The sequence below is a fragment of the Manis javanica genome, chromosome 1, assembly GCF_040802235.1.
Source record: "Manis javanica isolate MJ-LG chromosome 1, MJ_LKY, whole genome shotgun sequence".
Taxonomy (NCBI): domain Eukaryota; kingdom Metazoa; phylum Chordata; class Mammalia; order Pholidota; family Manidae; genus Manis; species Manis javanica.
Genome location: NC_133156.1, coordinates 192,828,568 through 192,855,318, shown reverse-complemented (window position 1 = coordinate 192,855,318; position 26,751 = coordinate 192,828,568). Strand labels below are relative to the sequence as shown.

General features: G+C 42.9%; 1 long non-coding RNA gene across 1 annotated transcript in view; it reads right to left on the bottom strand.

The window, feature by feature from the left end:
- Positions 1-26,751, bottom strand: part of LOC140843422 (uncharacterized) — a 529,360-nt gene that overhangs the window by 289,546 nt on the left and 213,063 nt on the right. Inside the window, exon 4 of the long non-coding RNA XR_012121167.1 lies at positions 9,853-9,956. This is a non-coding gene — a long non-coding RNA (uncharacterized lncRNA). The remainder of the gene's footprint in view (positions 1-9,852; positions 9,957-26,751) is intronic.

Below are 26,751 nucleotides of genomic sequence, written 5' to 3'. Positions count from 1 at the left end.
TCTCTTGCCTGGGACAGAGTCAAACTATTTGGCTCAGTTAGATGTACATCTGCCCTCCCAAACTCACAATTCTGGGTACAGGTCTTGAACCCCTCTTGGTCCAGCCATATTACCATCATTACAAACTGGAAGTAGGCACAAGTGACCTCAAAACATAGAGCCTTCACTGTGTAGAATCCAAGGTCAGGTGTGTCATTTGTTTCTAATGACTTTGTACTGTCTCCATATATCAGGCCTTTGGACGGTTTATGTGGAATTTTCATTGGGAAACTGGACTCCAGCAGCGGCTGTGACATGATGCCAGGCTGTTTGTCCCTCACACTGAATAACCGCACACTGAGGCACATTCACATTGGCTTATCTGTTCACCGACTCCTCCTTACCTGCTACTCTCAGATCTCAAGGTTGCTCCTAGTTCTGTATCTCACAGCGTTCTTCCATTCATGGAATTACTCTGGTGTCCCCTTTTGGAAAATATGTAGGCTTTAATTTTTCCTAAAAATAATACACTAGTCTGAGTAAGAGGTCAGCTGCCCTCTGTCTATTGTCTTTGTACACTGTGTAATAAATCATGTCAAACTGAGGATGGCTCTCCTCCACTCCACAGAGTAAGATGCATGAGCTTTTCATTTTACATATTTGATTATTGTTAATATTAATAAAAATGGTGAGCATTTGCTGTGCATTTTACAATATAGTAGACATCACGATAAGCACTTTGTAGCCACTATCTGATTTAATTTTTGTATCAACTCTATTTACTAGATATAATAATTTAACAGAAGAGGAAACTGAAGCTTAGAAAGATTGTGAAACTTTCCCAAAGACACAAATCAAAAGTTGCAAAACCAAGATCTGAACTCAGGTCACTTTGGCTCCAGTCCCACTCACTTATATCCACTGTGTTGGACAGCAGACCATTCCAAGAGTCAACTTCAACAGAAGCTTGTTAGAAATTCAGAGTCTCAGGTCCCACTCCAGACCTACTGCATTTTCACAAGATTCTCGGATAAATTGTGTGAATATTGACACTACAGAAACACTGATCCATACCATTCCTCAAACCTCAAGCTTTAAGGTCCTGTCACTGTCCAAAATCCACTGAAGAACTGGAGAAATAACCATAAGAACACCACGCTGTCTTATGTTGGTGCCAGCCCAAGGCTACCTGCATGGTGGGGGTTAGAAGGGTGCACCCTGGAGGAGCGGGGCAACCTGCAGATCATCTTCGCGCATCGCTGTGATGGTCCCCGAACCTCCACAGGCGCATCTTCCACTTCATCAGCCACACCTGCCCAAACTGGTAGGTATGTGCTGACAGTCTCACCAAATCTCTGTGGCTTGTCTTTAGTATTTGGTCCCCTCCCCCCACTGCTCCTTTTCCACAGTGCCCACCCCCAGAAGACCCCAGCTTGAAATCTGAGAGAATAGGCTTGCCCGATAAGCTACAGATACCCAGTGACATCTGAACCTTAGATAAATAACAATGACACAATGTTATTGCTCCCTGTGATGTCTGGGACATCCTCTACAATGAATATATTGCTGGACTCTTCTGAACTAAAAGATACTAAGAAACATTGCAACCAAATGTAATGCATAACCTTGGATCCCAGTACCAAAATTTAATGAGCTATAAATGACATCTTGGAGACTTGAGGAATTGTGCTTAGATATAATAATGGTAATATGGTTATTTTGAAGTATATCTCCATTTTTAGGAGGTCTGTTCACAAGTATTTAGGGTGAAATATCATGATGTCTGCAACTTACTTTCAAATGGCTCAGGGTGTGTGAATGTGCACACACACACACACAAACACAGGTATGTAAATACGTGTGCTTAGATATTTCCAGACAGCGCAAGTAACAACTGTTGAAACTTGGTCATTGTACAGTCCTTCCAACTTTTCTATATATTGGAAATATTCATAATAAAAAGATGGTGAAAGGAGAGCCGGGGGATACGTTTGTTCAAATCTCACCCAAAGCAACCGGACAAGTCAGCCTGCTTCAAAGGGTCATCCTATCTCTAAAATAATAGTATGGATGCTGCAAAATCTGAGTCCTTATGTTACCATAGAGGACCAGGCATACTAGAAGAAAAGTTTTTCTATATAATAGCAAGACAATATCTGTACCATGAATTTAAAACTGTAATCTAAAGGTTGTCTGAGCTTCAAATTTATAGACTCTAAATTAAGATGCCTCATTTACAGGCACAGTGTCCTTCACCTGCCAGATGGCCTCACCTGCAGTGTGTATATATGTGCCGGGGACAAAGCTGAGTGAGAGAGCACCTGTATAATTAAATCAGCTGTGTAACCCTGCGCACCAAAAATATAGTGGAATGAGTGGCTATGAATGAGCAGCTATATGATATAATGACTCCTCTCTCACTTACGAAGCAGCGATGATACAACAGATCAAATTGGTCACAAATACCCCACACTGATGTGTGACTTGTCCTGCCTCCCAGCAGGCAGAGACTACTTGCCCACCCCACTGGCAGGCTTGGCTGTGATTTACTTGGGCCAGTGGCATGTGCGTGAACCTGACGCATACAACAGCCCAGCAGAAGCTTTAACAGTGATCACAAGGTTCGGCCCACTTTGCATTTTTCTTGTGTTCTTCCACCATGAGAACAACATATTCAAGATCTACTCCTTCAGCCAGGATCCCCAAGTGAGGAAACACATGACCAGACCCACTGTTAACCTTCAGCTCAGTGCAGAGCTGCAGCCAACCCACGGCCTTCATGAAATGTGAATGAGAAAGAAATGCTTGTCATTGTAGGCCAGGGATATTTGGAGAGGGTTGTTACTGCAGCAACAGCTGACTGGTTAAGATAAAAACAATACCTACCTTGCAGGGTTGTTACACAGATCATGAAGTAATGCCTGAAAGGGAGGTAGCCTAGCATCTGACCTGTCGTGACTGCTCAGAAACCGTCAGTTGTTACGACAGGTCCTCCAGGTCCTCCAGGTTCCTCCCACCCACCCCAGGCACGCTGAGCTGCCATGCTGCTGATGCTCGGCTTGAGCCCCTAACCCACTGGTGCCAACTCTCCACAGAACTGGCCCCCCAACATGTGGTGGAAGCTCTTCTCTCTGCCGCTGCTCCTGTGCACATCATAGTCTGCCTCTTGGTCTTCTGTGTTTTATGCCTCTGCGCCTATCTGCACCGTGGCCAGCTCTCCTGTGCAGGGCACCTGGGAGGTGGCACTGACTCACTCATTACCCGTCACCTCACTGGTGCCCACTTTCTCAGCCAACTCCTCTTGGAATTCCATTGCTGCCTTGCTCCAGACTTCCAGGGCTTATGAATCTCCATCAGGAAAAGAAATGCATGCTCTTTTTGGAGCTCTCTGCAGAGATGACTGGATTTCTAGTAATTTCATTTTTCAGTTTTATTGTGACCAGGGTTTTTGGGTACCCCCAGGTGACCAAGTCAGCGGGTTTTAGTAGAGCTTTTGATTGTTCCAGAACTATGATCCTTCACCAAATGGTCTTCCAGTGGCTAACGTGGGCCACTTCTCCCAGACCTCTCACTGCATGTGTGTATGTTTGTGTTTCTCTTAAAGTCCCACTGGCCTTTTTTATGATCCGGCATCTGTTAGAACCAATGCCATTCAAGTCTCCCAAGTATGTCTGTGTAATTCTGAAACCCAGTGATGGAAAGGATTGAAGTTCCTTTCCACAGACCCACGGATGCTAACTCCATGGATGGCCAGAGCCTGCCCAGCTGATGTGTCTGAGGGAGTGTGTGGTTTCAGAGTCACCAGCATCCACATATAACTCTCAACTTATCGCAGCCATGACCTCTACTGATCAAGCATGGTTTCTACATTCTATCTTATAAATTAATTTTCACAACAAATTTCTTTGAACTACAAATGAGTTCAAGTGGACTAAGACCATGCTATTGGAGAAAAGTCTCCAGACCGGGGATCCTGGAATTCAGCATCTGTTTCCCACTGCATGAGTCTCCAGTCCTAGCTCTGAGGCTGGTTGGCTGGGCTGGCCCTGAACGAGCCTCCTCACTTCTCTGGGCTTCAATCTCCACCACGTGATCAATAGGTTAGATCAGGGGCCTGTGGGCCAAATCTGGCTATATTTTATACATAGAGTTTTATAGAACAAAGCCACACTCACTAGTTTACATATTGTCCATGGCTGCTTTCCTGCTATAACAGCAGAGTTGAATATTTGTGACAAAGGCCTACTGGCCATAAAGCCTAAATATTTGCCAGCTGGCCCTTTAAAGAAAAAGTTTGTTTTCCCTTGGGTTAGATGATCAGTAATGTCTCCTCTAACTGTAATACTCTGTGATTTTCTATTTCTTATGTCATATCCAGCACCATTAAAACTTACAAATATTTAGGGAAAGGTTCTGAAAAGACTCATCCTATCCAAGATTTTGAAATGGTTAATGTCACAGCCATTCCACAAAAATATGGCTCATCAGGCTAGAGAGCAAAGTGTCTTTCATAACTGAGAGAAGCCTGAGATGATTACAGCTACTTTAGCTTTTCAAGGAGACCCTGTGTTTGTTACTGGGTGTGTGTGTGGCATGGTGCAGTGTGGTGTGTGAGTGAGTGTGAGTGTGTGTGTGTGTGTGTGTGTGTGTGTGTGTGTGAAAACCCCATGAATCCAGTTCCTTTCACATTAATAGAAGGCACATGGTTCCTTCAAGAGGGAAACTATCTTTCAGAAACAGCATAATTTGCTCTAGTGGATAACAAATAGAAGTTTTCTTAGTGAGAAACCCCTGTATCTGGTTTCAAATTCCTTTTTCAAGCCAAAGAAAATCATGATGATCTCTAAGCCATTGCTGTTTTTTGACACAGACCTGAGCTCAGCATTCTAAACAGAACCATGCAGAATTGGATTACATTTCATCTCCTTCACCCATTCATCTTCCCCTTTCCTGCTCATTTGCAGGGGCTGCAAAAGTATTGAGTGCTCCAGGAAAGACTTGGTTTTCCAAACCACGCAAGTCATTATGAATGGCCTTGTGTCCAGGTAAAGGTTAAGGAGGTCTTTTGTTGTTCTAGTTAACTTGTCCCTGCCACTGCAGCCTAATCATTCCACATAATAACAGGCCCAATATACAGGCCCGAGTCAAAGTTGCAAGTCAATAAATCCATTGCTTCCTCCCTTTCAGGCAAAGTGTTGAATAGTCGTGAGTGTGCAGTGTCACCACATCCCGTAGTCCATCACATCAAGGTCGTCTGGTATACAAGCACAGTAAAAAAGCAACTTTCTTTCTTTTCATACATCCAAGGGAAGCTTGACTGTCCCACACTAAAGGGTAGATGAGGGAGGGGTTGAAAGGCAGATCCATTACCCTAGTTCATAGAATCCTAGACTCCTTAGAGGCACAGGTCCCAGATGTCAGCTCTGAATGTTGCCCTCCTCATTTTATGAATAAGAAAACTGATGCCAGAAGAGGGGAGTGGATTAGACCAAGGTCACATGACCAGCACCTTTTGGGGTTAGGACTGGAAGGCAGGCCTCGCAACTCCCAGTCCAATGCTTGTTGTCTGCTGTGAAAGGGGAAGACAGGGATGCAGAAGAGTAACAAGAAACCTCCCCCTTTCTAAAAAGAAAACACTACCAGTTCCACCCCCCACAGAGTCCATACTCTGCACAGTTAATGCCCCATCTGTAGATAAATTGTGCATATAAATTGTGTTAACACAACTATATAGAATTAGAAACATTCTTCATTTCTAGAGGAAAAAATTCTAAAAGCCTCAGTTTTCTCATCTGTAAATTGTAGATAGATAATAACAGTGCCTATTTCAAAGGCTTATGGCAAGAATGAAACGCAAAGGACAGTACCTGACTCATGGCAACAGCTCAATAAATGACAGCTAATTGTCATTGTCACTAGGACAATGTCAGCTGCTATGTTAACCCACAGACAGCTGCCCAGTACCCTCACTTCCTACACTATGCAGGCAGGTTCATGGCTGCTCCCTATGAGACAAAGTACTGCTCCCAAATTATCTTCTCACCTCTGGTGTGGAAATAAAATCTGCTGATAGAGGATCCTTGGAAGTATGCAACCCTGAGTTACAATTTGTTTACTTTGCTAAGGGACTTCCAGCTCTTCCAGGTTCATAAATTCCTTGCAGTGGATGGGAAAGGATTGTAAATTAACTTGAATAATAGTTCTACATTTGTGTACCTTCCAAAGGTTTAAATCGCCTTGAAAGAAAAAAAAAGTCACACTTCTCATCTGCTGTCTCCATTTTTCTCTTAATTAGCAGTTGGATTAGATACTGTGGAGGTGAGGGATTTAAGGCACCAAGGAGAGACCTGAACCAAATGTCAACAATTTCTGCCCAGGGACCTTCCGGCTATGTTTCCATGTACCCGTGGCATGGATAGAATAATGTGGACCATATGCCCCAGATCATGCCAAATAAGCTGTTTCTGTTTGGCAAGGCCTAGGATTCTCTGGCATTACCACCACCTATTACTGTAAAGGCTGTGCCAAAGGGGCAGGTCCATCAGGTGTACAGAACTGGACTTCCTCTGAGGAATAAAGAATGCTTCAAATCTGCCTTGCGCAGTACCAGACACCTAGCAGGCATTCTTTGTAAACTTCTCATTTCTTCATAAACCTCCATGTCCATTCTTCACAATTTTGAAAACCCTGCCTTAGAGAAGGAAGCTTGTAGGCAAGGCCTACGACAACTGCTGGGGCAAGATGTGCCAAGAAAAGAAATCTGGAGTCTAATTTCCATGCATCAACATCAGTTCAGAGCCAGTCTGAACTGAGATATTTTCTCTCATGATATTCTGCAATACTACAAGGATCAATGAAATACTGTCTATAAATACTATATAACGTCCAATAGCAAAACTCTCCTTGCCCAGGCTAGAAATTACAACATATGTTGTCACTGGTACCATTTTTGAAAATAATGATGCTAGCTCAGTAAAGGGCTCTTGAGTCCTGCCCCCTCCCGATGTCCATTCTCTTTCATTCTCCTTCCCTTTTAATGTTTAAAGTTAATCCTAAACTTAAAAACATATAGTAAAATTTTAATGAGTGGCAGCTGTGTATGACTTTAATTACCTAAGGTTTTTTTAAAAAAAATACTACTTTAAGAATTTCAAAGAAAATCCAAATTCTTAATAAATGGGCCTACTAAATAGTCCCATAGATTTTTACACAAACCTGAATATCTCAGACACATGAGTGATAAACAGAAAGTCTCACATAGGTCAGTGCATGACACAGGAAGGGGAAAAAGTAAAACGTACATCTTCATGTGCTGCTCAGAGTGATAATTAGATAATATACTGTATTTTTCAACCAATGGTATCAGCCCATACATGGTATCTATCATTTCCTCCAAATAAACTGGTCAGTATGAAAAACTTATATTAGCAAGCCTGACATTCAAGCCAGCCCAAAAATGTAGGTTATCCAGTAATCTGAGAGCTCAAGGAGACACCCCTGAGAAGGCATGTTCCCAAACCATCTTAGGAGAAGTAGCCAAGAAAAGAGTCATCTACTTACTTGGCAATACCCAGAGATAAGAAATTATCTGTATTCTGATACCTAATAAACCTTAGAAACAAGCAGCTTCATTATTTCCTACTCTGCTGTCAATCTTCACGTGTATAAACATTCACTCAGTTTTGTTTTGTTTCATGTGCTCTCTGTCTACATAGAATTGAAATGGTCCCCAAGTGGAGGGGATCACCACGTAGCTAGCATAGCCCTATGCCAAAGAAAATGGTGTCCCAAAGAGGAAAGAACAAAACTTTCCAAAAAGAAGGGTTTTTCTTTAAGTGCAAGTAAAGAAATCAAGGCAATAATTAATAATGATTATTTATTTAGACACTGCACTGTGCAATTTGTAGGTGCAAGTTTAATTGGTACATACAGATTAATGGCTAAGAGGTTGGCCTCAGGAGCTAGACCCCCAGGTCTGAATTCCAGCCCTGCCACTTACTAGCTTGGTGACTTTGGACAAGATAAACTCTTTGTGACTCATCTTACTTATCTGTAAAGTGGGCATAACAGCAATGTTAAGCATATAAAATCATTATGAAGATTCAGTGACTTAAAACAAGTAAAGAACTTTAAGCAATGCAAGGTTCAGAGTAAGCACTAAGTAATGATGCTATTACTGATTGTTATGATGAAGGTGTAGATGAAGGATTGAGCCTCAAGTTTCAATAACCTGCCAGGTTCTAGTGTAGCATTATCTCAGCCCATGTAGCTGCTAACTCCTGTGATGAACCATTCCCTCAGGTTTCCATCCCCCTCTGATCCCTAGCTGCTATTCCTTAGCCACCTCCTCAAAACTCAATTCAGATGCCCACTCCAGAGAAACTTCTCTGTTTCTTCTACCTATCCCACTGAGAAGTGCTTCTGTCTGGGGCCATCCCATAGTACCTATTATATTTTCACTGAAGCTCTCCCTTCATAGTTCCCTCCACTGGTGTAGGCTCCTTGGCATCAACATCCCCCAACATAATGGCTGGCACATAGTAGGCACTTAATAAATCTTTGTTGAATGCAGAAAGGAGGGAGAGAATGATAAAACTGGATTTCAGCTCAAACTTATTAGCCCCCTCACTTGAATTTCTTTCTGGCATGGTTTCTGCTCTTGAGAAAGTTTTCTACAGCCATGCATGGAAATGTTAGCCAAGGATCTTTGAGAAGAGTGCAGGAAGTACAGAGGAGAGTGCCCAAGGTGGACAAAGCAGTCAGGAAACATTTCATGGACAACTCAAGCTACTCCTTTGAAAGGCGTGGAATTAGCATGAGCAGAAGTGTGAGGAAAGGCTTCCACACTGAGAGAGGTAGAAAAACACAAAACAACATGAGAAAAGACTGTGGAGAGCTCTGGATCCTAGACCAAGGGAAAGAGAAACCACTGGGTCCCATTCCCCTCTGGGACTCTCTCCAGTGTCCTGAGGAACATCACCCTAGGGATTATGCACTGGGGGTATTCTCAACTAGGTTTCATTGGAACTAGGTTTCAGTGGAACCAAAGGCTGGTCCATGACAGAATCAGACATCTGGATTTGAACTCTAGCTTCCAATAGAGCAGCTCAGTGGCATTAGACAATGCTGTGAGCTGACAATATGGACATCTATGAAACAGTCATACACTATAACAAGGTTATTGAGAAGATTCAAAGTAACAACACTGCTGGCCCACAGTAGGTATTCGATAAAAGTTAGCTGCCATTCTCAGCCTTATGCTGTAACTACCCAGACCCTGAAATTACTAGAGAATCCACATGATAGTCATATCCTCTTTATGAATCCATACCCCCTTCCACATCTTTGTGACTTCTGTTCTAGCAAGACTGTTTATAACTATGTGTTGTACTTTCCCCAACAAGTACAGATCATCACCACACCAGAGATTTCTCTGATGAAAAGGTAGGTTCTCATTAAACCATGAAACCATAAAAGGGAAAAGGTAAGCTCTCCACTCCCTACACCACCACAGTCTCCCAAACCAAGGGTCAGGAACAGGGAACAAAATCAATACGCAGTCCCTCTGTGTCAGTGTTTCACAAGGTGGCTCTGTGTGCATGTATTTTGCACCACTCGCCAGCAAACAAAATGGAGTGGTGTAGTTAATTGAAAAACAGCTCTGCCCTGCCTGCCATAATTGACATTAAGTACTGTTTGGGGTAGGAAATCAGCCATTTCCAATTGATATTAAACGGGAAATCATTTAACATCAATGGTTATAAACCAGGCGCAATTGTGCTGAATTAAGGAGAAACACTTTGGCTCATGTTAAAAAATGTTTTTGTGAAGTGGGATTTTTCAAAGTGAGTGAATATTAAGTCAGCTTAATACCTGCATTAGGAAAAAGAAGAAACCACTTCTCAGTCTCCCCTCAGGCTTGGAAGAAAACTGCCAAATGCTCTTGGAAGAAGCCATGTTCTAAGGTAGTCTTGTCTCTGAAAAATAAAATGGAAAGAAGGTATGTCTGGGGGAGCAGAAGAAAGGAGGAGGAGGGTCTCCTGTGAGTTTATTCAATGTTGCCTGCTGTTGGGGAGAAAAGCTGGAGCCTTGGGAAGGGGCACAGATGGGGAATCTCTTGGCCTCCCTCTGAGAAGGGGCCATAGGGACCATGCCCTTGATGTGAGGAAAATAAATAAGGGCACAGGTATGTGAAGGGAGAGAGATGCCATCCAGCCACCCCTCTCAGAGGAATTCCTTTTTCTATCATTTTGGCAGTCCACAGCTTCTCCCCAGCCTGGGATATCATGGCGCTGATTGTCCTTATCGAAGTAGTGGAATGCCTTGTAATTATGGCCAGTAACTTATCAGTTGAGGCTTTAAAAATCTGTCCATCATTCTCCAAAGAGGATAAACACCAAATCTTGCTTGTGATCCCAAGAGCAAGGAAGAGAGGAGAAAGACAGGAGGAGAGGAATGGAAGTGAAGAACATGACCAGAAGAGAGAATGAGAAAGACTGGGGAGAAAGAAGCAAGCAAGGCCAGGGAGATTGGCAGGGCCCTCGGAGAGCCCGGCCCTCCAGCTCACAGAGGAGCAGGCTGAAGAGCAAGGAGGCGCGGCGGCCGGGCCGGGCCACTCGACTGCTCAGTACCAGAGCTCGTCGGGGCACTCCCCGGTGCTGTCCGTTCTCAGTATCTCATGCCATCTCAACAATAAAGAAATAACAAGACAAGAAAGAAGAGAGGAGGAGGAAAGACAGCAAGGACAGAATGGAAGGTAGTCTAGAAGTAGGAGACTAGTGGGTCAGCCTAGAATTTCTATTGTAAGAGTAAATTTAAAATATCATTCTAATATATGGAGCTGACATCCCATGTATGTTGGCAGAGTCTGGGGCACAACTTGTCAGCTGGAGGGCTTCCCGTCTAGAACAGTGGCAGTCACAGACACGGGCCTCTAAGAGCCACCACCCCGGCCTATGAGATCGCTGTGGCCGGACCCCCACATTTGCGGCATTTGTGTGGCTGAAACAATCAGCAGGTTCCACGCCAAGGAGAACTCTCAATACATGGGTTCCGAGGCAATCTCTGAGACCTTATCCTTTCGAGTGGGTTTTGCATAGAAATGAAATTTGTTCCCTCTCAGATAAAGCTAAATGAGTGTTTACAAAAACTATGTATACCACAAATATTTTTTCTGACAAGAGGTAGCCCAGGAGATGTATACTGAACAGGGAGGTCACATCCTCAGCACAGATGATGGGAAAACTTCCTCACGGCCTGTCCCTTTTTTTTTAAACCCAAAGCTGGCTCTTTCCTGGCGCTGTGCCCTCACAGTGGACCAACAGATAAAGGTCAGCTTGCAGAAAAACCTCCCATTCTCTTCCCCCTCAAACGAGCTAGAGGAATGAGTAAGGTGTTGCTGCTCTAGCCTCAGGATGAATCGGCCACATCCGGGCCGGGGTACACTTGTGCAAGGAGAGGGTGGAGGAAGCTGGTTTGGCTTCTATGATCTCAGCTTTCTCTCCTCAGGCCAGTGGGCTTCCCACATTTTTTCACAACTATATGCAAAAAGGCTTTGACTCTTGGCTCCCTCACCAACCCTTTGTTCACACGGGACAATAATGTGGGTGTAACAAATGGCCAGAATATACTTGGCTACACTACGACCCCCCAGTTTGGAAGAGGACTCTGGCTATTTCACCTGCTTTGTCAAACACCTGCATAGGCAAGTTCAAGGCTAATTTGTACATTCATTTACTCATTGTCAGCCAACAAGCTTAGCATTGAGCATGAACTCTGTACCACACACCATCCTGGGCCAGAGCATGCAGAGATGACTGACACACTCTCTCTCAAAGAGCTCACCAACATAGAGAATCCATCGGGTCTTACTCTGTGCCAAGTAGGATGCCTAAAAACAAATGTTCGTATTGACAAAGCTGCCTCACTCTGTGCTCCAGCCTTATTTCGATTTCAAAAAAGCTGATGATTTCTCTTACCCCAGGACCTTTATATATGCCATTCCCTCTTCGGAATGTTTTTCCTGCTGCCTTTCTCCTTTACCTAGCTAATGCCCTACTCAGCTTAAAACCTGTCTGCACACAGCCTGGGCCAGCTTTCCTTGCTCTATGTCTTCCCTCTCCCTCTCAGTTTGTGATTATACACTCATTCATGTGTTACTTAACATCCACCTCTGTCCACCCACTACAGGGTGAGCCTAGAAGTGCAGGAATGGTGGATGTTTTTGTTGAACATTAAGTCTCTGTGCCAGCACAGAGCCTGGAATAGCTTGGAACAATGTAAATACTGGTTGAACCTTATTGAATGAATCAGGAGGAAGACAGTAATAAAACACTTCAATCAGTAAAACCTACATCCTAGTTCTTCATGCTAGATTTCTTATTTCAAACTGCTTCCATAGTTGCACCAAAGCCTTCATCATCACTCAGTGATCCCATGTATCCTACACAGTCAGAGCAGAGGTTTCAGAGACTGGACTCTAAAGCCTGACTTGATTGTCTATGTTCACACCCCATCTCTGCCAGCTGCAGCTTAACTCTGTACAAAGGCTTAACTTCCACGGTATGCTGAAAAATGGCTCCCCAGCAGATATGCATAGCAAACCCCTGGAACCTGCGAATGTCACTTTGTGTGAGAGATTAAGTTTCTCTTGTTTCAAGCCACCCAGTTTGTGATAATTTGTTACAGCAGCCACCGGAATTTAATGCAAGCTCTCTAAACCTCAGGTTTCTCCTAGGTAAAAGGGAGCAAATGACAGATACACTGTATGGCTACAGAGCTAAGCAAATCAAAAAGTAGCCAAGGAATGACCCAGCCCCATGGTCATGTCTATTCAAGATGAAACATTTAGATCCAAAGGGAAACGCTAGTCAGTCATTTGGTAGTTGGGTCTGTACCTCACTTCTGAATAGCCTGAAAATAAGACATGTTCCAGACATATGATGACTCCTTTTCCACATGTGACTCAGACACCCAGTGTCACTTATACACTGCAGTAATACTGTCAGGGAAGTTAGAGACATGCCTGAGCAGTTTGAAGGGAAATATCAGGGTATCACTCTCAGTATCCTCAGAACCCAGCCCAGCACCTGCCGTGAAGTAGATGATCAGTGAATGCTTGGTGAGTGAAGGAGCCCTGGGTCATTACAGGGTAGACAGGTTCACTCACTAAGTAGAATAAGGAAGGACAAAGGTTTCAGAATGAAGGAATGACAAATACTATTTAACTGTAGCGAGCCTCACCCTTGAACCATCACATTAGAGATGACCATGACCATCTAGACTACTCTTGCCCTGCAGCACCAAGGTGGCCCTAATATGATCAAGTAAGGGTGATTCTCCTTATCTATACCTGCCTTCCCAATTGCTTTTAAATTTAGTAAGAGATATTCCTTAATGATTCCTGGATGACTCTGCATCACACACACTCAATATGTTAACAGGTTTTGTTTTTATTTTTGCTTTTAACTTGGAATGAGGACATAATGGGAGCTGATCTGCTAAAAATCAAAGAGGTTAATTTCATTCTGAGAGTAATGCTCATTCAAGGAATTAATGTAGGTTACGCTAAGAGTTAGTTCCGTAACTCACGTCCATTTTCACAATTTCTCCAGCATGATCTCCATCTCTAGGCAGTAAGTGAGCTACTTTGAGAGCTGTCTGTATGTGGAGGTAAGGGAATTTATTTTGATAGCATTTTCAGTCAGTTTGAATTTGTTGAAGTGACAACCTATTAATTATAACTACTAGTGTAAAATTAATGATAAATCTATTTTAAATTAGTGGGTGATATTTTATAATCTATAAATATGGATCACTAACATCACACCCACATAATGAAGCCAAAACTTCCCATGAATGTCTGCTTGCAAGAAGAGAGGTAGTTTTCTTGCTTTTTAACCTTACGGTGAGTAATAGCTGCTGGGTGATTTGAAGCTGGATCAGCATGCATAAGCCCAGACAGGGAGATAGGAAGGCTTTAATTTGAGATTCTAGAAAATCTTAGGCTATATTTTAGGCGTTGCTGTCTTACAGACCCAGAATCACATTAGTTAGAAAGTTTTTTATTTCATTAAAAGATATATGGGAAATGTAGAGGAACCCACAGAACACCCTAAAACACATTAGTTGGATATCATGTTCATTACTTTTACTCCAAGGAGCACTAACTCTCCAGGGAAAGAGTTCAACTCGTTTCAAGGTCATATCTTCATTTGCTCATTCCACACGTTTCCTAAGAGCCAGCTATGTGCCAGGAACTGTTCTAAGCACAGAGAACATTTTAGTGATCCAAGCCTTAATGCTCATTGAGCTTACATTCTAACACAGAAGGTATACCACAGCAAAATTAATCAATGAATTAATAAGAAACTATCAGAAAAGCATAAGTGTTATGATGAGAAGAAAAGAGAATTATGTGATAGAAAGTGAACGGGGGCATGGCTGTGTGTTCAGTGGGAAGGCCTCTCCAAGGGGCTGATGCTTAACCTAACCTCTCACCGTATCTGCTTTTCTCTAGTCAGAGTGGGAAAAAGAGAAGGAGCATGCAGCGATGTCAAAAAGAGGAAGCTGAGCTCCAGCGCGTGAGTGCGCCATTCCAAAGGCTTCATTTGAAAAATGATAGTGATAGGCAGAGGGGCCCCGTTCACAACACTCCCACTTAACAAGCAACAGAAAGCACACGTCTGCCCCTCGCGGCCCTTAGGGACTGTTGGTAGCCAGAGATTCTTCTCTTTCTTGCGCCTTATGCCTTGCATGCTAGTCCATATTTTACTAAATCCAAAATGCCATGAATTGTGAGGTACGAACAAATGCTAGATTAAAATATTAGAACATGAATGATTTCAAATCTGTGAAAAGAGTATTCTGATTCTGTCCTTTCTCTTCAGACTAAGTTTATATTTATTTCCTACTGGAGATCTCAGTACACTACACAGCTTTATTCAACTGACTTAGTTTTATCCTCCATTTTCCTGCCACACCTTTTGAAAATCCCTTAAGCTTCCCTGACCATTCTTACAATGCCATTGGGCAGTATTTCTGGGAAATGGGAATTCTCTCTTCTGCACTCACCAAGCTGTCTTAGTTCGGAACTTCTCTCTTGAACCATGTCTCCCACCCAAACCCACCATGTTCTTGACTCTCTCCCTTTGCCTTCCATGGTCATTCTCATATCAATCTCTGGACTTGACAGCACCAGTTTCCCAAATCCTCTCAGGCCCCAGCTGTGCCTGGTCTGCTGACTCAGAAAATCAGTCTGCCCGGCTGCCTTGGCCGAGGCCCCTCCCTCTCCGGCAGCCACTCTTCACAGGCAGCCCTCTCATCAGGCCTGCTCAGGACACAAGGACATGAGCTAGATTCTTCTTTATTTGGAATCACCAACCTCTGTCCCTCACCTTTGCCTATGCATTAAAACCCTTACGCTTGGGAAGATGCCAAGTTCCTTTTCCTGGCTCCAAGGGAATCTTAAGTAAAAATCAATATAACAATCTCTTCATTTTGGGCAACAAAGGGTATAAATGCAAGACTTTATTTTCAAGAGTAGAGGATTTATTCTGAATAAGGCCTAAGGGATGTGTGAATAGTGGCAGTATTAGACCAAATTCTGATGCAGAAATACCACAGAATCTTGCCCAATGCAAAGCACAGAAAGGCCTGAAATATCAAATTATTGTGAACAACTTGTCACTGAATCCACTTCCATGCTTGGCTCTGGTGGAAGAACAATGTATGGTGAGAGGTTTCTGTGAGCACCTCTGCACAGATATGGATGAAGCGACCAGCCATCGAATAAGTAAGGATCAGAAAGCAAAGAATGCACCAATTGGTCTGAAAGTCTAGTGGAGCCCGGCCACGGAGAGTCGGAGATGTGGGCCGTTGGCTGTAGCACTGCCTCAGGGTCTGAGGACGCTGGGATCCGACTGTGCCAGGGCATGTTTGAGTGGGTGATGAAGAGGTGGCATCCATGGAGAAAACTCTCTGCCCAGTTTAGGGGGTCACTCTGGGGATACTACACAGTAGATGGACGTTCCCCACACCTGCTCATCTGATGAGGCAACAACTGTAAAGATAGTCCAGTGAATGAGCAGTTCTGTCCTGAGGGACAGCTCTGAATGACTGACTATTGGATATTTAATGAGACGCCAGTAAAATGAATAAATAGGGGATCTTGACACCTAGACTTGGTAATCCATGCATTTTCTTTACTTCTACAAAAGGCGTATGGTATATTTAAAAATAAAAATTCTGATGATTTCCCTTTTTACTTCAAAATAAAGAAAAAAACAGAGGAGATTCTCATTAAATAGGAATAATAGTGATGGGAACTGTGGCTCTGATTAGCTCTGTGCAGGGTTGGAATTAATATTGCTTCTCCCCTGCAGTATTTTTTAATTACACTCCTGATTTTCTATTTGGAGACATCACAGACCTGTTCTGGTAAATTGTCACACAACCACAAGTCAAATATGTGTTAAATATGAGAAATTCTGCCATTTTTATCTGATTTGTGGTTCATTCATACACTGTTATCTCCTTTTAATTAAATAATATAAAATATACATGGTCAGCATTTTGACTTTTCATTTCCTTACAATGTCAGTAATTCAACTTGATTGTCCCCACCTACTCTGAACTACCTATAAGGATGTAACACTTGCATGGTATTGATTCAGTATCTGGACACTTTAAGCTTTTGCTAAAATAGCAACAGTCCAACCATGCCTTGAAAAAGACACACACACACACACACAAATATGCCAAAGAATATGGTTCATCAGTAACACAGTGTTCTTTGTTTGGTAAGGGAGTAGCGGCAGCCTTCGTTGTCTGCCTCTCTTCTGTTTCATCCCTTTCTCCAGTGTCATCTCCCGTGTTGATTTATAGTCTACTAAGTTCCTTAAAGATCCGCAGTGATGCTCGTGGAACTGCCTAAGGCACTGGAAGAAAGAACTTTACTTGCAGGTTGTTATGGACTGAGACAGTTTGCTACTTCATTAAGGTTACTCTTCCCTGGACAGTTTGCATATCACTGTACCACAGAGCCACTTGCTTCTTCCTCAGCCTCCTACCCACCCCTTCTAAACAGCCTCCCAAAGAACAAAGACAGATTGAAAACAGGGAAGTGAAGAAATGAAAAACAAAATATCCCCAATCCCTATTTTTGTTATTATTACTGTTATTATATCATCAATTCTAGTAATTCACTGTAATGACATATTTGACAGGACACTGTTCTGTATGCATATTTTTTTCAATTTAGAACTAAATTAGATTTAGTTCTCTACAGAGGAAGTCCTGGATACTGGGTCGGTAACACAGGGTCCTTGACTGTGTTATAAGCACTAACACAGTTAGTGTGATTATATGTGTATATAAGCATATAAGTATAAGAAATAAACACTCAGCCTGGCTCCTGGAGAAATGGGCAGTATTCTTGGGAATGTATCTTCGTAGGATACTCTTAAAATGATCTCACAAATAGAAGTTTCCAGGATGAAGCAGGGCTATTTGTAACCCAAATGAATATAAAAGAGACTTGTTAAACGATAATATCAGGAAGTGACCCTAAAAGGAAAACCCTCTTGTAAATAAACTTGATTTATTTACAGTTAAATGTGTGATTGCAAAAAAAAATATTTTCAGCCAAAACAGAGAACTTCTGCTTAATAATAATAATACTTAGCACTTATACAAGCACTTTACATCTGCAAAGTGCTTTATAAACATTAACTAATTAATTGTTAACAACACCCCAGTGAGGTAGGTAAGTATTATTCAAGTATTCTCTTGAATGTTCAAGCCAGGATTAGAGGATTCCAGTGCGTGTTGTTGTGTGAGTGTGTGAATGTGTGTATGTCCTGCTCCAAACTTACTAAATACAAGACTTTGGATTATTTTATAAAAGCTCATCTGGGGGATGTTTGAAGCTATTCCAAACCATGGCTTTGGAATTTCCCTAATGAAACCAAAACAAACTCTGAGGTGGCTTCTCCAAATCTTGCAACCTTGTAAGGAGTAGTTTACACACAGGAAGCCAACTGCCCCCTCCCATCCCACATTCTTCACTTCTTGGTGTTTTGGTTCTCACCTACATTTGATAATAAAGTTTAAAATCTCACTTTTAGAAGAATTTCCCTTGTTGGTTTCCTTGAGGAGCCTGGGAGGGTAGGCACAGAAAACAGCCCAGCATGCAGGAGCCTGGCATCCCCAGGGATAGATGATAAGACACAGAGGCTTGAAGTGCATCTTGTGGTGAGAGAGTGAGTCAAAGTGCTGTAGAATCCAGTAGGAATAACTATCAAAGGCCAACGGAGGGCCTTGGTGGAGCAGAGGCCTTTGAGTCGCCCCTTTGAAAGAGTCAAGATGGACATTCAAAATGCCCATGGCCAACACTATTTCCACTATCCTTTGGTTGGAGGCATCATGAGCTCAGCAAAGAAGGCTACCACTGAAGGGCCTGTCTCTTTCCTGGGTCAGATAATATGCTGCCAAAGATGACCTTATGTGTTTTCATTGATTTCTTCATTTCTTCATTCAGAATAGCTAGTATATACTGAGTATTTCCTCCGTGAAGGGCACTAAGCTAAGTTCTTTAGTTTTATTTGGTCAAGTAATCTTCAATCCCCACAAGAATGTTCTACAATGAGCTTCATTAAAATCAGTCAAATGACGCTTAAAATAACATGGTCAAGAGTCACATTGAAACCCAGACTCTTAGATTCCTCATCCCACTTTCTAAACTATACTCTATATTTTCTTCCATTCATTTGATTTCTATCTGAATATAGGTCTGGCCTATATAACTAGCACTAGAATTAAGTACTGAGCAAAAAAAAATTTTTTGCCATGGCAGAGAGACAGACTTAACAAAAAAATGATCTCACAAATAAATATATCATTATAAATTGTAATCACTATGTTGAAGGAAAACCCAGAGTGAGGAGACAAGGGAAACAATTTACATTAGAGAATCAGAGAAGTTTTCTTCAAGTAAATGCAACGGAAACTCGGACCTGAAATATGACAGGAGCTAGCCAGGCAAAGGGGTAGAAGAGCGTCCCAGGCAGTGAACAGCAGGTAGAAAGCAGGCCTGAGGCAGGAATGAGGTCAGCACACTGACAGCAGACAGGGCAGCCACCCAGGGGAACAGGCGCATCCAGGGATAAGGCTGAAGAAGACAGCTGGGGCCAGATCCTCACACACAGCCATGAGCCATATGGGTCAGTTAATGTTAAGGCCAGCTGCATGTAAATAACACATAAAACAACAGTGGCATGAAGAAAACAGAAGCTTGTTTCTCTCACACATCAAAGAAATCCAGAGAGAAGCAGTCCAGGGTATCCTAGATCCATGGCCTTCAGGACTAGGATTCCTTCTGTCTTTCTACGCCACCACCCTGCATGTGGCTCTCATCATTGGCCCAGAAGGCTGGTGAAGATCCTGCTAGTCCATCTGCACCAGGCAATGGGAAGGAGGAATGGAAGGCAGGCCAAAGGGGTTCCTGAAGTTGGCTTCCCTAAAGGATCCTTCCCAGAACTCCCAGGCAACATTTGCATGTATGTATCTTTGGCCAGACTGTTAGTTATATAACCACACCTGTTTGCAAGAGAGGGAGGGAAATGTAATCCCATAGCCAGACAGATTCTGTTACTCAGGAAGGCAGGGGAGCATGGACAGCAGGAAGGCCACTAGCAGTCTCTGCCATACCATGATGGAGAGTTGGGATTTCATTGTCAGTATGATCAAAAGCCTATAAAAGGATTTCAGAAGTCTAATAACACTGGCATGCTTGAAACTTTGGCAGTTTCAAAAGAATAGACTATAGAATGGGTAAGAGTAAAAACAGGGATACCAGTTAGTAACTACATGGTGCTCCAGGAAGGAGATGCGGCTTTGATAAAGGCAGAATCATTAGGAATGGGAAAACATGGTGGAATCAAGAAATATGCTGGAGATAAAAAGAACACAGATGTTTATATATTTGATATGAGACTGGATCTATAAGAATTTTCCAGGATACACCTAATTGGTGACAGATACAACCATGGCTGATGGTGCCACCTAAAGAGATGGGAAACACTAAAGAAAGAGAATGTTTGGGTATACAGGGAGAGAGGGTTCAGTTCTGGATATTTTAAGTTCTTAAACTTAAAATGCAAGTGAGTGTACACAATGTGGGGGGGGTGTTGCACAGGGAAGGCAGTATAGCACAGAGAAGACAAGTAGTGATTCTATAGCATCTTACTATGCTGATGGACAGTGACTGTAATGAGGTATGTGGTGGGGACCTAATAATGGGGGGAATCTAGTAACCACAATGTTGCTCATGTAATTGTATATTAATGATACCAAAATTTAAAAAATGCAAGTGAGTTATTCAATTAAAAATGTAAAGGTGATAATTGGACTACTTAAAAAAGGTATTTTTAAGTGTGGAACTCAGAAGAGAAGATAAATATTTGAGAGCTATTGTATGTGATTGGTCTTTAAATCGCCAGGAGTAGAATTATCTTTGGGGGAGAATAAAAAGTAAGAGGAAATGGATACCAGGGTCTTGGATAAAACAACAATTTGTACCTGGTTAAAAAAGAAGACAAACAAAGGAGGCTAAGAGGAGTGGTCAGCAGTGCAGAGGGAAGCCAGGCCGTGTAATGTCATGAACACAAAGAGAAGAGAGTATTCCAGAAGAAAGGAGAGATCAACTTTGACAAACGCTAGTAAGAAGAGATCAAGAAAAATGAAAGCTGAATAGTCAACATTAGATGGAGCAACATGGAGGTCATAACCTAATTCAGTAAGAACAGTCAGGAGTGATAGAGAAAAAAGACATTTGCATGTACTAAAGAACTAGTGGAGGTGAGGACGTGGAGGAGGAAGTATTTGTATGACCTTCTTTTGTGTGGCTCAGCTGTGAAGTAGAGTCAGGGTGGCAACTGGAGGGAGGTATTGGGGTCAAGGGAAGATATTCCAAGAGTGGGAGCGACTAATGCCTGTTTGAAAGGCACGGGAAGGAATCTAGTAAGGGGGAAAGTGGAAGATGCAAGCAGAAAGAAGAGCTCACCAATGATGATCAACGTCTGAGAATGAAACAGGAATCAGATGTTGGACAAACAGGGAAGGACCAGTCTTTGCCTGAGGGGAGGATACATTTTTCAGTGCCACAGGTGGAGCTGGAAAGGATAAGAGTAGAATCAGATATGTTTATGGAGATAAAATTAGGAAAGTCTCCTCAAATGCTTTCCATTTTCTCTATGGAAATGCAAATTATAACTAAAATGAGAAACCCTTTCCATTTATCAGATTGGCAGAGAGGAAAAGAGATTAAGTAGATGTGATAGAGAGCCGAAAGATACTGGCATTCTTACACCCTGCTAGAAGGACGTAAATTGGAACCATCTCTGCCAAGAGCAATCCAACAATATCTACCAAAACTGAAAATGTCACAGCCTTTGACCCATCCATAATATTTCTAGGAACATATACCAAAACATATGCAAAATGATATAGGTATGAATGTATTCAATGTAATAACAATATACTTAAAGAACCTTAACTATCCATCAACAGTAGACTAGCTAAATAAATTAAATTAGATCTATACAATGGATATTATATTATAAAAATAATGAGAACACTCTACACACAGTTAAGGATTTACCTCTGACATGTTGAGTAAAAAAAAAAACAAAAAGCCAAGTGCTACCATATATGTAAAGAGAGAAGGAGAGAATATGCATGTATATTTGCCTTTATATGCAGCAACTCTCTCTGGGGCCTACACGCTGAGAATGCAGGTATGGGGAACTGGAGTAGAACAGTGACTTTTGCATCTTTTGAAATTTGGACCAAAATAAAATAAAATTGTGTTTACATAAAGTTACACAAAAAGCATGTATCTATGTATTATGAGGTCCAGGAGATCACTAAGGTGGGAGGCAGAGATGGGAGGGGAGGGGAGAGGAGATGAGAGAAGAGAGGGAGGGCACACTGGTCTGTGGAGTGCAGGAAAGCAAGCCTACCAGAGATACGCAGGAGAGATGCAGGGCAGTGTGGGGAGTCAGAGGGGTTCCAAAGGCCACTTTATAACTGAGACACTTTGCTAGATCCACCCCTCCTTCCCTCCCCACCTGCCCTCCTCTCTCTCTTACACACACACACACACACACACACACACACACACACACACACACACACACACACACACACACACACACAGATATGCTTTGTTGTTTAATTATAGGCACAAAGATAATAGGTTGAGCTCATCAAGAGGGCATGTTTTCCTGCTAGGTGAGAAGGAAGGAAAGGAGGAAGGATTCTTATGAAGTTGTTAATGTAATAAGCTAGATACATAGCACTTGTGTGATAGATGGAGAGAAAATGGAGGAATCAGAGGATTAGGGTCAAAATGAGGTTTAAAAGGGTCATAGTGGGATCTTAAGCAGGTGAGCTGAGGGGTTACTTTATCAGTTCTTTGGTTTTGCAAAGACTATTTTCTTCTTAGGGGAGACGGTTAGTGGAATGGTCAGATTGGGAGAAAGGCAGGGAAAGGAAGGGGAAAATACAGGGCATGTGAGAGCCAGGAGGCCACTGAGGCTGTGGCCGGAAAGGGATGCAGGATGCTGTCTCTGGACCACACCCAGGGCAGTAAGTGGATTAATGTCTTCCAAGGTCAGTGCTGTCAAGGCTTTGTGATTGGGACAAAGCAGCCAGACAGCCCGACTTGGAGAGGGGAGGGTCACAGCAAGACTTCTTAAACCATATTTAAAATTGAAAAGGGGTCCTTAGACATAAAGGACAACTCAACGAGCATGACAACTTTATTATCAAGAAAATATCATCATTGGCCTTTGAGAAAGAAAGCCCCAAAAAGGGACTCCCATGAGACCAGCTATGGAAATATCATTACCTAATTCACAATTCTAAGACTCTTCTTTGATCCTGAAATTCTTGAAATCATATGCTTTTGATGGCTCTAAGTTATCCATACAATAAAACTAAACTCTAAAGGACATGGCAAGAAAGCCTTCCACCCACGCCCTAGTCTGCTCTATTCAGGCTCATTCAGATAGATGCATTCATGGGACCCAGAATATCCTTATTATACCTACTTCCACACTTTTACTCATGACATTTGCTCACCTAGAAAAATGTTCCTCCCTTCTATCTAAAACAAACCCTTCCAAAGTACATGTCAAGCCCCACCTTCCCCTCCAGAGCCATCTGTCTAGCAACTAACAAAACCCAAGAACTCAAAAAGCAGCCCAACTTCCAAGAAAGGTTCCCAGTGCTATTGGCCAGAAGCCTGGGGAGAAAACTCATTCATTCATTTGCATTGAAAAAGAAGCAAACACTGGACTCAGGTCTCCCCAGAGGGTTGTAGGCAAGAGAAATGCCTCCTCTTTTTCCAGGGGAGCAATTTCAGGCCCTTGAAGATCAGGTTTAAGTCATTTCCTGACCATACATTAGCAGTTCCCCCACAACTCTAGCCAGGTTCAGCTCCTCTGGAAGACTCAAATGTAGTTTCTGAATTAATAATCCCTCCTAGCTTTGATATCTTCATTTGAGAGTTCCAGAAGAACAGAGTGTTTTTAAAAGGAAATAGGAGCAGGCAGGCTCAAGAGGAACATTACAGTAGAGAGAGAAGAGCTATAACTTTCAAAACTGCATCTGGATGAATGAGGCTAACTTCCTATGACTAATGTCCCCCAAACATTCAGCTAATGATTAAACTAAAAAATGCAAATCCCCAAGATGTCATATGCTGCTGGGTGGACTGATGGAAAGGAGCCTTGCAAACAGTCCCAACATTGTGTGCGGAGCTGGGGAGGAGACGTGGAGGAAAACAACAGAGAGCCATATGGTCCCAGCCAATGGTCAACAACTAAAAATTCAAAGGAAGGATGGAGAGAAAACTCCAGAGCTACAGAGCAATGTGTACAGAGAAACACCTCCTACATGCTCTCTTACTCTGGCACCTCTCTGGGAGTTCTAAAGGGATGTGGGGCGGAGAACAGAGCAGTGTCTCAGGAAGCCAGTGTGCAGGCATTCCCAGTGGGGCTCTGCTCTACGACAAGCGATGATCTCCACCTGCACAAAGATTCTTTGTGCAGGAAAATGAGGTGGTGCTAGATTTGTGCGACCTCCTAGCAGCCACCTGGGTCTCCCCATTGAGCCTCTAACATGTCCCTGTGAAATGAGTCAGTGCCTCAGATCAAGTCCAGCAGGAACTCAGTAGTAGGTTCCTATATGTTGGAGGCAGAAAGGTCTGCTTTTGGGGTACAGATGACTTAGTTACCTTCTGACTTCTTAGTATCTGGAAACTGTAATTACTTGTTTTTAGGTACCTTTTTTGTATTTCAAGCTACCCCCAAGCATATAACTGGTTGTGTCCCTTCCTCTTGAACATATCTGTGACTGCCCAACAGGGGCTCCTGATCTGGCAATTTAAGGCCTTCTGGAAGGTCCAGGGAGCCCCCAACATCATAGGCTGTATTTTGCATGTAAGAACATTTTAGAAGATTCACCATTTTTATTCCATTTTAAAAGAGACCTATGACCTAAAGTTGGTTTAAAACTACTGGTCTGCTTCATTTAGCTAAGAAGTGATGGGCTTAGTTACAGAGAATATAAGATTTTGTTTTTGTCTGTGTGGAGGACATAGTAGTGGGACACCATTAGAATCTGGGGCCTGGGTTCAGAAATACCCATTTTATAGACTCCTTTTTAGAGTTAAAGAGATACGATATGCATTCTTCTGCATTAGGTATACAACTTGATCCAAATGAATGCTATAAGGGTTTTTTGAGGCAGTCGCATTTCTACACGAGATTAATGAATGAAATGCCCAGACTTAACCCAAAGTCATCCTCATCACTTTACAAACAATATTGGATTATAGACCTTCCAGGAGACATTACAAACCAATGAAATCATTCAATGCACACATATCCTTACAGTCTGTTACATTCTATTAATACAGTCATCTAATTTTAGCGTTAGAAAAGACCACAAAAACCTCCCTCTCATTGTGCAGAAGAGGAAATTAAGACCTAAGGTAGCAGAGCAAGTCCAGCACCAGAACACATCATCTTCTGAACCAAGCTCAGAGAAAGCTCTGTCAAGGAACCAAAGCTATGGAGAAACTGGTCCAACCTTCCTAGAGGACAATCTGGCATTTTCTCAGGGATGGCACAGCTTTATGTCCTACCCTCCATGGCCAGAAGGCTGCAGCCACTGGGCTATGCGCAGGCAAGCTGTGCTGAGGGTGGCGATTTCTGTCAACACGGCTTGTTTGTTTTGCAGCGTCTTCCAATGCTTGCTCTCCAGTGACTGCTTTTGTGAAACATGCTATGTGTGAGCTGGCCAGCCAGACACCTCTCCACAATGAAGACAAGTGAGTCCTTGCCTTTGAAGGTGGGAAAAGTGTAGTTAGCATGGTTGTTGTTGTTTTCTTCCACCATTTAGGGCTTTAGTGGGAATAGGAAATTCTGCAATCTTACACAGAGGACAGTTGCATTTCCAGGGTAGCAGCCATCACGGGTCTCAATGGAGACCTGAAGTTGATATTATGGTTAGGTTGGTCTTTCAGGTTGACATGTTTGAAGCATGCAGGCCAGCTATTTGTAGAGTGTCTGTTGATTTTCAATGCCTGATGCTTCCTCTTGATTAGATTCAGGTTATGCCTTGAAGGTGGGAATTAGATTCCGGATATCACATCAGGAGACATGCACTGATTTTCCTTCTTTCCATCTCAGACCTGAGCTGTGCACCGGGACTGAGAAATGCAGTCCTCAGAGACACCAGTCATACAATAGCATGCCAGACTTCTAACTCAAAATGAAGAAATCAGAACCTCCTGCGTCGAATCACCATCCCCAGGTCCCCACTCAGAGAGTATGATTATCATTTCAATTCAAGTTTCTTGACAGCTGCCCATAACAGGAGTATTGTAGGGTGACAGCTGAAAGCTGACAGGGAGGAGGACTCCACTCTAGGTTCCAGAGTCACCTCCGCACAGGCCTGTATCCTGCGGGGCCGGCTGGGCTGGAGATGGAGAGAAGGACTGCCTCATTCCTGTCTTTCCGATTTAAGTCTGAGATGCCTGCAGAATGACCCTCACCAGGGCTGGATAGCCAGTACCCATCTGGGTAACCTGTTACCAACCACAGGTCACACAATCAGTCCAGGGCTTGCTTCCAAACATTCATTCCCAATCCATTATTCATCTAGGCAGGGAAGTGGAGAGACAGTTAAAAGCATGGGATCAAGCTAGCCCTAGGCAAAACTGAAAAGTCCAAATAACTTGTTTTCAGAGACCCCTGTTCTTTTCACACAACTGGCCCCTTTGCAGAAATAATTTTCTCCCTGGGGCCTAAGGCTCCAATGCACTTCTAAGAGGAGAAGGCATCTCACTGACACTAAAATATGGGGTGCTTTCTGCATATTCAGAATACTATGAACAATTTTAAGAAAGGAGGGCTCATTTTCTCCTGGTGCAATATCCAAAAATAACAACTAAGAAGAGTGGAATGTTTGAAGCAACAGGGGAGTTACCAGGGGCCTTCAAAGCATCCTTCAGATCATTCCAAGGAGCCCACCAACCAGCTACACATGAGGCTGGTCAGAATGGCTTTAGGAGTAAACCCTGAGCTCACAGCTGCTGCTCTTTCTAGCAATCCCAGTTCCAGAGCTCTTGTCAGGAGCTAGGAGCAATATTTGCAAAACCAGATTAGAAAGAGCCCTGGATTAAGCAGAATCCACTCCACCACT